Below are 14,326 nucleotides of genomic sequence, written 5' to 3'. Positions count from 1 at the left end.
CAACTCAACTTCCTTTAAGGCTAAAAAACGTCTATAGATTGAATCAATCGCTCGACAATATAGAGTATCATCAATGATAAGATATTTTTTAGCCACGTGATGCAACTTGTGATGTTCATCCTTAGAAAAATAATGAGGGAACTTCAAAGTCTGTAGATATATAATGATATCTCGCTAATAAGGATCTTCTGAAGAGATGAGAAAAAGATGCTCATCAGGAATTGATTCTTCATAAACAAAATCAACTTCAAAAGGAAATTCCAAGATCAATTCCACAAAGACCAAAGATTTCTTTAACTTATCTAACAAAAACTCGCGATCAAACTCATGGGAAAAAACTTGAGAACAAATTGAAATTGGGTTGACGTCAACCAATACAAATGTTTTTCTGAGCAAATTGTAATGACAGAGTCATTGGAGAACATGAATAGCTGCCAAAACCGATTTCTTTATATGAAAATACCTAAGGTCAGGATGAACTAAGCCATGAAATAGATAATAAATCACATTCTCTTTAAGGGAATTGTCTTCCTGAACCAGAACCATACCAATGGTTGATTCTGCCGCTGCAAGATATAAGAAGAAATTTATGCCATAATCAAGTGGACTCAAAAAAGGAGTAGAGGTCAATGCCTTTTTCAAGGAATCTAAGGAGAGTTGAGAGAAGTCATCCCAAATTAATGGGACTCATTTCTTGAGTAAATGCATAAACCCTTTTGTGATCTCAGCGTAATTTACAATAAATGTCCTTAACAAATTGACCTTTCCTTGGAGACTCTGAAGTTGATGAATACTCGATGAGGGAGGCAACTAATGTATTGCCTCACACTTGAAGGGGTTCACATGAATCCCTTCATTAGACATAATGAATCCCAATAACTGACCTGATGTAACCATGAAAACTCTTTTATTTGGCCTCAGCCAGATTTTGTGGTAATGACATCTTTCAAAAATTAAACGAACGTGTTTTGGATGTTCTACTCTCTTGAAAGAAAGAGTAGCTTAATCATCCAAGTATGCTTCAGTTATATTCTTGATGTCATGGAAAGCATAGGACACGACCCAATGAAAGGTAACCCCAACATCTTTTAGGAAAAAATGAATTTTCTTGTATGAAAATGTACCCTAGGGTCAAATAAATGTTGTCTTATGTCGGTCCTCAAGATGAATTGTAATTTGATTATATCCATAATATACATCCATGAAGGAGAATATCTCATTTGTGTCACACTCATCGATGATATTATTGATAAATGGAGTGGGGAAATTATCTTTAGGACAAGGCTTATTCAAATCCATAAAATCGATGCACACACAGATTGTTCCTTGCTTTTTATCAATAGGGACTAGATTTGAAACTCATTAAGTCAAAGGAATAGGGTAGATGAAACTTTCCCTAATCATCTTCTCTACCTCAACCTTAATCATCACAGATTTCCTAGGGTTAACAGATCGAAGCTTTTTCTCTATAGGATTTGCATTTTTGTATGTCTTGATTTCATGCTAAACTATTGAAAGATCCATTCCAGACATTTCTTCATAAGACCAAGCGAATACATCTCAAAACTCTTTAAAGAGATCGTTATAGATTTCGATTTCTTCAGGAGAACACTGAGATCCAATGAATATGTTCTCAATAACAATGGGATTCTGGGAAATGTTCACCAGAATGGATTCTGAAATGCTATATATATAACCTTCAACATAAACATGTGATGGAGCCAAAGGGTTATGAACATTTCCACTGAAGGAAGGACTAGAAAAATTTGATTTAACGTTGCACAAGTTAGGGATAAAATATGATTGATGATGCAAGTCATTCCACAATGTTTCTACCCCATTCATTTATTTTAGGATTTCCTCATCCAATGGTAATGTAATGCCAAGGAAATCCATAGTCAAAGTAGAACCAATTTTATAGACCATAGCCCTGTCCCTATCCTCATCCTCTGATGGGAGAGGGATAGGATCAAAATCTTCATAATTTACAATCAATTGGTAAGAAATTTATGCTATGAACATTGGATAAGCCATTACACCTACTTTTCCCTCTTCTAATGGGGTAGTAGGAGGGGGAAAGGGCTAAGGGTCTTAAAGATGATGAGTTCTGAAAGAACCAAGTCAAGTAATGATCCTGGAAGATGAAATGGAATTGTCATGAGCAACAAGAGATGGGAGATCGAAAGTTACCATCAATGAAGAATACATTCAAACTCCTAGATTATCAATAGGATGATTGGTATTCTTTACCAATGGACCAGTGGAATCAGAAGATGCAGTGGGATCATTATGAGAATAAGTTAATTGATGAAGCATAATAATTCTCCCATAATGGGGAAAGCATAGGATGTGAAATAAGGATGAAACAATGACATCCATTTCATAAACCCAATTGAGACCCAATAACATATTGTAATCGATATTAGCATCTAATATCTTTATTTCCACATTAGGGACCTTTCCCCTACACAAATAGGAAAGGAAGGTAAAATTCCATGAGGCCTATGAGAATGGTCATCTAATGCAGTTAAGAGTGTAGGAGAGGGAACAACCTCAAGTGGTCTGATAGCCTTCCACCATGACATAGACATGACACATGTGGAAGAAACTTCATCAACTATAGTTCAAAAGATAGTCTTCTTATGATATGCAGATTTAATTTGGAAAAACATATGATGAGGGAGTCTAGTCTTAAAATTTGACATATCAAATGTGACTATCATAGAATTCTTAGGGTCTACTATTCTGATCATAGTGAGAAAATAACTCCTTTGTGCACGACAGGATTGGAGTACCTCTAATGCTGACAGGGCATAGGGGCTGTAAGCTAAATATTTGATAATAGAGTAGCTCTAAGTAGCCCTTGCATTGGGATTATAGTTCAAACATTTTCAGGAGCCTTTCAACATCGGACGTATAGGCTCTACTATAATCCTCTCAATATGTATATGTTTTGAGGTATCATAAGTAGTTTTAGCTTTAGAAGGTTCAACCTCTCCATTATCATGAGCTCTCATTGAAATTTCAATGTGAGACTTCACCATATATACATTCAATGTATCTTCCCCTTGGTTCCCCCCTAATGGGGTTACAATAATAACACTCACACCAAAAAACAGGTGCTTCCCTTGGGGAAAGGGATTTGCGAGCAGAGCCTCGGAAATAGAAGAACCCTGTTAAGCTAATAAGCGTTGAAAATCCTAAATCTTGGGGTAAATATGGGCAAGGTGATCGTCACTGCATTACTTACATGGGAATTTAACCTTCTTCTTAGATTCCTTTTTTCCCCCATGAGTATTATCACTCGATTTATTGGAATTTTCCTTCCCTCCCTTATCCTTTTTCTTTCGATGTCCCTTCTTCTTCCCATCATATTGTTGATTTCCTTTAGGATTTGAAGACTCAAAAATGTTAACTATTAGTGTTTGAGAATGAGAAGACACATATGACTTAGTTTGTGTTGTAGAAGAACATTGTACAGACAATTGTTGTAATTGATTCAACAAACTAGCTTCATTGCTATCAATAGACCCTATAACACCATAAACATGGGGTCCCACATTCAATTTTGTGAGGTCCATTTTCAACCTAGGAGCATTAGGAAAAGTCTTATAAAGAACCCCTGACTGATAGTAAATGATCTCTAATTGATGGGCTCTAAAGATAGCCTATTCTTTAGTGAACACCACTGAAAGTGACACATCCTTAGAAATATCTAGTTGCAATGGTTTCAAAAACCATTCTAGAAGGAATTCATTATGGATGAAGGCCTCAATCATTCTGTTCCTTCCGTGCCACTCTTGGATGTGGTCAGAAATATGTGTAGCCTTATCCTATTCAAATTGGTGAGAAGCTCAGCTTCGACATTGTAATGGATAGACATCTGGAAATGGTTTGGAAACATTATGGCCAAATCACCAAACATGGAAAATGCAACCCCCCTTAACTCGATATACCATTTAGCTTCATTACTAGTTAAAGTGCGTTGGAATAATCTCAACCTGATTGAATCATCAGTTAAGGAGTTAGAGGAGCACCATAGATGGAAGGTGGTTATATGGTTAGCCGGATCCTCACCACACTTCCATTGAAATTTAGGAATATTGAACAAAATTTTGATAGGGACTGAAGGCTAAGCTGAGTTATAACAGATCATATCATTTGTTCATTTCGAAATCTAGAAAATTGAGGGTTTCCAAGAATGGTAAGCGACGAGGAAAAAGAGAATTCCAAGTGGAATTTCCAATGTTTGGAAAATATTTCCCTGGATTTGGGGTGGTGCAAGATTGCTACATATTACTTGTAGAAATGCCTCAACTATAAGGAAACCTTATAGTTTAAGAGTATATGGAGGGTATCCTACCCCTAGTGTAGGGTTTCTTGCCATAGGAAGACTTCCTACTAGTGGAACATTAGATGAAGTGGAAAACCCTTAATAAGGATTCCATGCACTAGGTAAAGGAGGAAAGACTTGAGAAGTACCAGAAATAGGGTAGGGAATTCTCCCCTATTTACCAAATAAATGGAAAAAATTCCCTACCCCAAAACCACTCACAAAAGTATTTACCAAGGCATGGTTCCCATGGAGAGGACTAATGTTCTAAGCATGACAAAGAAAATGCATTGATCCTAAGTTCAACAATGAATTGAAAGGAGGAACATACCCACTTCCAAATTCAAAAGTCAATGAAATAGTAGCCTTCAAATTCATATATGTAGAAGTAGAGAAGGGTAAAGTAGAAGATACATAGGGAATCCCACTAGATGGCATCCCAAAAGGATAAGCTCTTGTGAAAGGCGCTGAAGGTTGGGTGCCCCCACTTATAATCTAGATAGAGGTAGAGCCAAATGCTACTATACTAGGTGCAATAATAGATATAAGAATAGATCCTCCTGCTACAACGAAGGAAGTAGTATGTACACTAGTAGTAATGGCATATCCACTAAGATTGGCCATTAAGAAGAAAGAACTAAAGCGAACAGGGCTAACCAAGATATGGGTCAGAGTGCCTACGTATGAAACAATGTAATGAAGATGAGAAGGAAGAGCTTCTATAGGAGTCGTGGGTGGCTTCGAAACGTCTTCGATTTCTACTTCATATTCCGACTAGAAAAGTACTCTAGAAAGCACTAGAGCATTACTGTCCGGATTATGGTCTAGACTAGGTTGACCCTAAGAATAAGAGCTCTCAGAGAAGGACCCATATTCGTTGCGTTCACTAACAATGTTTGAAAAACACCATCAAAATTACTCATATTCCTCCTAGGTGGAGGCTCGACACTCGCTGGTGAAGGCGCACAAAGCCTTCTAGACCGACGAAATGATTGGTCAACCACTTTGATATATTAAAAGAAATTAAAGACTCAAAGTGCCTATGAAAAACTAGGAGCACAAAGCACTCACTAAAAATATCCTAAAGATACATGAAAGGAAACAACATTCAGGGATTTCCACTCTGGGTGATTAGGATCAGACACAAAAATACAAGAAAGTGAAGATAAGGATCTCCTGAAGGTAGTTTCAGATGATGAGGGGCCAAGCCTACTAGTGAAGATATTAGAAATAGTTATGATGAACTCTAGACATTAGCCTTTGATGGTGAAAGTACCCAAGCTTTGTAAGGGCACCCTCTAGAAGTACTATGAAAGTGATCTAACGTTTGTCTCAGGTGCCATGGGAATTCTCCCGTGTAGCCACCTGTGTGGCCCCTAGGAGAGTCAACTAAGGTCACCAATTTGTAATCAAAATATGGGTGGAATAGTCATGGGCACCTGATCCAACAAGTAGGAGAGTGGTTATCTCTCTTTCGTTATCTTCACACATCCTCGTGCTTAACTCATGTGCTAGAAGAGATTTCTTGAACAACTTAACGAGACTGGATTTCCACTCTTTAGTAAAATTCTATACTTTTATTTCAACTAGCCTTGTAGATTTTACTCTCCACAAACCTATTCCAAGGCCCTAATGTCCTAGAATAGTTTATGTTTCTATGATTATAATAAAAGTCTGGTTCATTTTAAGTCAACACTTATTTTAAGTTATTTTTTTAGGACAAAAGGTAGCATAAGTGCAACCTGAAGGTGTTATAATGCAAAAGAAATCAATATAAAATATAGGCTACATGCAAATGCAACTTCTTTTTCTTCAATGAAAGAGATTTCTATATGGGTTCTACGAGAAAACTAAGAAATCAAAGTTGTTTTTCTTTTTACGCACTCACACATTCAATCATCTAACAAAAAACTAAATGATGTCTACAATGCACTTATGCTAATGCACACTAAATGTAAATGCAAGATTCAAGTAAAGTTAATAAACAAGCAAAAGGTGAATTCAAAAGAAAAAGTCAATTAATCAAGCAATAAAAAGCAAATCCCATGAAGAAACACCTCTAATGAAAAAAGACTTTTAGCCCTAAAGAAATAATTCACACATTTTTAAAAGATTCAAAAGTAAAAAAGAATGAAAGAAAGGAAACCCAAAAACAAATGTTTTTCTTTTTCTTCAAAGGATTTAAAGACTACAAGTCTCAGAAAGAAAAAGAATGTATCAGATTCAAGACCAACAAAAAGAAAGAGACTCAAAAATCATTAGCCATTAATAATCCCAAAAATTAAAGGACTAATGTGAATAAGATACATAAATAACTCAAGTGATTTGGTCAAGAAGGTACAAGAAATTTTGGGAATGAGAAAGATTTTAGAGAACTGAAATCTCACATTAATCAAATAATTGTAAACACTTTCTTAAAAAACTAATGTAAAGAAAAAACAAGCAAACTACAAGAATGTGAAAAAAGCAGTCAAGAAAATTGGATTATAAGTGAGTTGCAAAAGCAACCAATTTTCCTAACAACACAAAATAGTTAGACACTTTCCAAAGAAGGTCCGAAACCCAATTTTAATTAGAAAAAGCTTCAAAAATCATAAACCCTAGTATGACATGGGATTTTGACCAAAGAGATGGAAAGAATTGACAAAAACTGCTAAAAATATGATTTGAAGCCTTATTCAAACAAGAAATACACAAGCAAACATAGCCAAAACCCCAGAAAGAAACAAAAATGAAAAATATCAAAATTTTCAATCTATACGCTACTCGACAGTTCGATAAATGCATATGTACATGACTATTTCTAAAGAAACTAGTGTATTCGCGGGTTTATTTGGAATAAAACACATATGTATGCTACTGTGTACAACAAAAAATGTGTATAAATGGAAAACTAAGGAAAAAATAAAATACAGTCCTGATCCAAGAGATCAGGTTGATTGACCAGACTTCCTAGGAGTTAAGAAGGCTAGAAACAACAAGAAATATCAAATCAAAAACCCATATCAAATAATTACAACCCTTCTAGGAAATAGTTAATGGTATTCCCCAGTGGAGTCGCTAATTTTGCTTGCAGGAAAGGTACCCTAAGGTAAGCATTGACAACCTCAATAGAGAGGAACATGAAAATAAAGTAGTCAAGAAAGCATGCCAAACATGTGAATTATTAAATGTGGACTTGGAAACTTACCTGGAGGTCCTATGTTTGAAGATGTTCCCATAGGGTCCGAACCCTCTTCTTCCTAGAGAATCAAGTAGGCCTGCAAATCAATCTATAGAAGCATATAAATGATATATAATTTAATGTACATACATAAAATATGTGTTATAACATCAAATATAAACATAAAATTACTATTCATGAGACAACAACATATCAGGAACAAGGCATGATCTTCTTTATTGATAATCAACAATAGGTACAAGAAAGGTACAACCTGATCCAAGCCAAAGCACTAAGGAAGCCTTTCTCTAGATCCATCTAGCATGAGCCATGAAGACAACCTCTCTAACAAATGTAAGGATATGCTATAAGAATGAGTAAAATCTCTGCAAAGGTAACAAGGGTTTCCATAGAGTCTAGGAGTGCAAAAGGCACGTGAAAATTATACTTAATCTGGGAGAAAAATGGGTATAATGTTGATAACCTTTCTCTTCTCTCTTTTAGGCCTACCCAAGGTCAGTATATATACCACTTGAAATTAGTTAATTTAGTTTTCCTACGGGCTCCTGTAGGTGGGATCTCGGTAAAACCGATGAACCCCACCCAAAATATAGAATAATATTTTATTTTTTCATATTTAAAAATTTATACGCGAGTATGAAGTTATAGAACCCACATATGTACGCATTTTTGAATGGGTAGAGTCGTGTATGGAATTTGAAATATTGTTTTTTAACAAAGGATCAAGTATGCATGGGTAAAGGCTTCCCAATGCCATACAAGAGAATCAAAATATACATGAGTGGTAAATTATGCTATAACATTAGGGAGGAACTAATGGAATTATAGTTTCAGGGCTACCTCTATTGTATTTTTGGGAATTCATGATATTGTTCTTGTGCATGTCTTTAGCAAGGGCTAAGATAGTATTCACTTTGTACAATTATAACTACTTTTTCTCATTTTGATGATTAGAGAGTTATTTTCTCTCTGAGTACTTGAAGAGGTTCTATGATAAATGATTGATAGTTAACAATAACACCCGAAATTGGATAAATGACTAATAGTTCAAAATATTGTGATTGGAATCGTGTTAAAATAGCTTTGATAAAAATAATGTGATTATGATTGAGAAATACTAACGATATTTTTGGTTTTATGCCACGAGGATCTTGCTGCCACGCCGATAATCCGCTTTTAGAGTGCTTGCCACAATGTATAAACCACGTGTAATTAAAATATTGTGTAGAGTGGCCATGGTTTCTAAGAGAATTGGCAAGTAACAATTAGCTTTTTATAAATATTTTTTTTCTCTTCTTGCAAAATTGATCAATGGCTAAAGGATTGGAAGTAAAATTTAAATATTTTCATACATGTAAATATTTATGGTTAATAATAAAATAGTATTGGTTTAAATTATTGGTATTTCATGAAAATAAAACCCTTCATTTGGAGGGAAAAGGATTCCATTTTGGTTGTTCTTATTACAAAGCTATCATGATTGGAGATAGATGTCGTGATCTAAAATTGTGAAAGATAAAACGAATCTAAATGGAAAGGTAAAATTATAATGAGAGATAAATACTAGGAAAAAATTTAATGATGAACAATGAGGATAGTGTTATCTTTGAGGGAGGGAGAATGTATATCCCTATAACTCAATGTACGATATTTATATTTTTCAATAATTAAATAAAAATGAAAAGGTTGTGAATAGTTATGTCATTAAGAATTGGTTATAGGAGTTGATAATACCATTAGGAAACCTATCGCTCATTTTTTTTATTTCCTACAACGGTATTTTCCTCTCACCAGTAAAAACTAGGTTATATGCTAATGGGGGTGTTGGTTCATACTTTCGGGTCAATGGAATCCAACACTAGTCCTTATGGTGTTAATTTAATCATATCAACTATTTTTTCTTTTGGTTCCATTTAAATCTATTTTGGAAAATGAAATAAACAATTACGAGTCATTGAAGTGCACAAGTGGATTTTCGGGCTATGGAGTAAGTGTTGGGCACATAATTCACTTTTAATCCTTCCAAAACCCATGGGAAATTATGGTGGGTTGAGAACGAAAAATATAGTTCAATAATGGAGTTTCTTGGATGTAAGTAGTGGAAGAACAATTTGAATAGGTTTAAAGGTGTTTGCAGTTAATGCATTCCACCACACTGTTTTTCTTTTAAACAAAAAGTATGTGCACATGTATAACGTTGCATTTTTTTCTTTGATTTTTAGCATATTATAATGATTCCTTTGAGGTGGTTAATAGCTTGCAAGAGGCAATGGTTTATGGTAACTTTTTAAGTCCATTTATTTTAAAAGAATGAAACCTTTCAGCTTTTTTTTCAACATGAAATACACTGAAAATATTCCACTAAGTGATTTGGGGAAAGCATATGGAAAAACTATATTTTTTTAATGCAAAATTCATTGAAAGAATATAGCGATTATAGGTGTTGTTAATTATCACCATCAACAAATTCCAGCCATTGAATGGAAAGATAAGTTAACTTGGGTCAGTTGAGTGAAAATATTGAAAAGTTCTTATGTCCAAAGGAAGATAAGTTAACTTAGTTAATCTCATTGGAAAGATTAAAAATATCTTGTCCACAGGGAAACATAATCTAACCTTTTAATTACATTGAAATGATGAAAAGGGTATTGGGTGCAGGGAAAGATAAGTTAGCCTTGTTTTTTTCTTGAAAAATATTGCATATGACTTTTGTGCATAACCATATATGTAACCATGTTATTTTCTTGAAAAAGGATTGTGTCTAAATATTTTTCATATAAGGATAAGTAACCATGTTAATTTCTTGAAAAATATTGCATCGTTCTTAGTGTGGAGAGTAGATTAATTGTGTTAATTTTCTTGGAAAGATTTGCATGGTTGCTATGTGTTAATCTCTTGAAAACAAATCATCGATTATTGTGCATAAAAATATAAGTTAAGTGTGTTAATACCTTTTGAAAGAATTGTATGGTTCTTGTGTGTATAAAGATGACTTAACCATGGTGATTTATTGAATAGACGAGCTTTTGTAATATTCATCCATTTATCTAATGTTATCCCTTGGTTCAGACTAAAAGAGTTAGTAGGAATGGAAGTAAAGCCATAAAGTACTTTGAAATGTTTATGTAAATAAATAAATAATTTTATTAATAGATAAATAATTTTATTAATAAAAAAATAAAGGAAACCAGAGTACTTGAATATGAAATTCTTACCAAAGAAAGAAAAACAAAAATCTCATTGCTAAATGAGATAGCAGACCATAAAAAAAGATTGAGAAGAGAATCCATCAATTTTTTTTCTTTCTACTAATTACATAACATACCTTAATAGTAAGTCAAGAATCTAGTACTACGGATGGTTATAAAACTGACGAGAAAGGTGATGACATTCTGATTCCTCATGACAAGTCTAGGGGACACGCCATACACCAAATACTAGGTAAACAACCTTGAGCACCTATTTTTATGTGTTCTAAGAAGGAACATAGAAGACTCGTAGAATTAACAAACAACGTAAATAACAGATTTGAAACTCCTTCCGGTTGCTCAGCATTGGAGGCATATATATATATATTTACTTACAAATTTTAGTTTATAAATTAAATTCACAATTTAATTCTTACCGCGGTGTATGGAAAAAAAGCCCATATAATTTACCACTATACAGTTTTGAGGCGGAAAATCCATAATTAAGATTATTATAACACCAGTACTAAAGGATGCAGTTACAAAAAAATAGTTTCATTAATATGACGTAGGGTTACCAATCATATATATATATAACGAATCTGGTAAGTCTCTATAAGGTATACATTATTGGTGATGCCAATAGGGAACAAAAAGGAGAGAAAACATGCAAAGAGTAGATGGGAACTAAATAAAGCATCGAAATGCATTATGGCCTTCGTCTTTACAAGTGGTAGCAATAGTCATTTAAAGGCCATAGGTTAAACCATAATACACGACATAAGGTAAAAAAACTTATCGATATAAACTTAAATTATTAAAGTTTACAGTTTGAGAGTTTAATAAATGAAGTCAAACATATTAATCGTAATATCAATTCATAAATTATAGGCTCTCATTACTTCCAACAGCACAAACATGAAATACAATAAAATTTAATAGGAAGAAATTTCATGAGCCGATTTCGACCACGAGGTAGAAGAATGACATTTTGAATCCAAGCCTAAATGAGATAGAGATGAACATTCACCATTTGGAAGAATATAGAAAGACAAGTTTCAGTATATGCGTAGCTTGTATTGTACTCTATGATATTGATGCTACAGTGTAGGCGAGGTTAACATCTAACACAAGTCAATTCCGAAGGATACAAGGATGTAACCTCAAGAAATCACTAGAAAGAAACTTGACAAGAAAAGTTAAATTTGATGGAAGCGATTTATGTACATAGTTCTTGACAAGAAAAGTTAAATTTGATGGAAGCGATTTATGTACATAGTACAAAATAATATGGGCATTAATTTCACAAGAAAATTAATATGCATATTAATTAAACCATTACAAGCAAGCATGTCTTAACAAAAGAGTAATTTTCACAAAATTGTTCCAATTTCACACCCTGTATGCATAACTTAACAAAGTCATAAAAGGATTTCAGCCATTTATTTAGGGAATGGAACCCAATAAAAGTTTTTTAAAAGGGAATGTGTCATGTATATGAGAAGGACAATAATATGTGCAAATTTTCCCATATCAGTATCGAATACTAAGAAATCACACCACTAGTTCCTAATAAAAGAAAATACTACTACTACAGTCAGAGCAAACGGTACTCTTGAGTCTAAAATTATCTAAGAGAGTTTAAATTCCATAGGAGAACTTTCACGACATCCAGAACCCCATAAAACATAATTAACCATCCTAGAGGGAGAAGATCCACATACAACACGATTCGGTTGAATCTTTAGAAGTTGCGTCATCCAAAATGCATTATCAACAAAAGATGCCTTCCTGCACAACAAATATAATAAGTCATGACTGTAATGAATTCCTGAGGTAATGAAATTAGTGCTAATTCTCCCATAAAGGTATATGAAAGTAGTAGGGATAATATACATCTATACTTGGAGAGGGAACGACAAACTTGGACCTTGACACACCTTCGCCCTATATCCATGAGAAGTAAAAGATTAACATGTTTTGAAAATAAGAAATACAATTATAAAACAGGGTGATAAGTAATATGGGGTTAGAATATGAAGGAAATCAGAGCCACTAATGAGTAGAGAACATACCTCTGAAGTGAATGTTAAATCTAGGCCTCAATTACTAGGACCAGACTCGAAGCTACCATTGGTTGTAGGTCACAAGTCACCCAAAATCCATGCTAAAAGAGAAGGAAATTGATATAATGAATTGAGAACTAAAATAAGATATACATAGTAAAAGGAAGGAAGAAAAAAAATAACATCATTCAATTATTGCTACCCTTAAGTGAAACGTAAGCTATCAGTGACATGGAGGAGAACGCTAAGAAATGTTATAGGAGAAGCCCTCGATTAATATCAGTTAAAGTGGCACCAAAATGAGTACAAGATTAAACCAGGGAAAAAACGGCATAGGAGGACAGATAGAACCATAAGAAAAATAAGAAATTTAATATAATGAATAATGGGTTGTGCATAAATTTACCCACTAACCGTGTACTATGGTGACTTACAAGTAAGTTGAGACCTATGGAACTTTTGACAAAGGATGTCATTGAGAAATATTTTCATGTTGAGGCCAAATATGATACATGGTGGGTATGGTTTAGATCACCTGTGCTGAGCGAATGGAATCGACAATAGGGACATCATCAGTAAGCCACCAGGTTAACCAGGCTTATACCTAAACCGTAAGGAGACCAGAGGGTGGATAAGGGATGAGGGTCATGGAGAGAAGCATGATAGGCATAGGAAGTGACATAGGAAATGAAACCAAGTTCAAAGTTAGGGTTAGATCAACAAATCCTCACCATTGAATGTGAAACACACATCCCAAATTTCCACCTACTATCTAGAAGAAGTTGTCAAGAGGGCCACATGTGGGCCATGTGAAGGAAGCATAGATGGGATTTGGTGAGTGGCTCAAAGTTAATTCCCAGCAAGGAACATGACAAGCCTTATAGCATGCCATATTAGGATGTGAAACACACTAGCCAAGAGTACAACCATAAGGGTGATAGTAAATATGACATCGAGATTAGTTAAAACATAAACACATATATTTGCAACATGTCACCCCTATAGGGTAATGCCACATAGTTCATACATTTCACCATTATAATTTCATTAATCTAGGTGTTATGGGAATGAATTCTCCAAGGTGAACAATAATCATTAATACAATAAACTCATAGGTACGAACTTTGGTTAGTAAGGCCATAACCCTATATAAACTAAGGAGAGTGTATAGAAATTAAACCCTTTTGAATGTTGGGTATTGGAGGTTGTTAAAAATACCTTTAAAATCTAGATTTAATAAACAAAGGGGTAGATATGTGGTGGATATTAAAAACATAATTATACACTGTAGATAATTAAGATTTATTTTTCCCTTTTTGATTTGGTAGAAAGAATTGATAGAGATGTGACAGATGGTATTAGAGCTCTAGGTTGAATCCTCGAATCTAATGGGATATATTGGAAAACTAAGTATGATTGAATATAATTAATGTTATGCTATGGTGGTGTCATCTATAGGGAAGATCTCCTATTGACTCAAAAAGCTACAACAATGAGTAGAGGAACGGACCATAACTATTATTCAATAGTTCAACATTTTGTTTGTTCACGAAGA

This window comes from Pinus tabuliformis, chromosome 5_1, assembly GCF_031772625.1.
Source record: "Pinus tabuliformis cultivar Carrire ecotype Pingquan chromosome 5_1, CPIR1, whole genome shotgun sequence".
Taxonomy (NCBI): Eukaryota; Viridiplantae; Streptophyta; class Pinopsida; order Pinales; family Pinaceae; genus Pinus; species Pinus tabuliformis.
Note: the sequence above shows the minus strand (reverse complement) of the source record.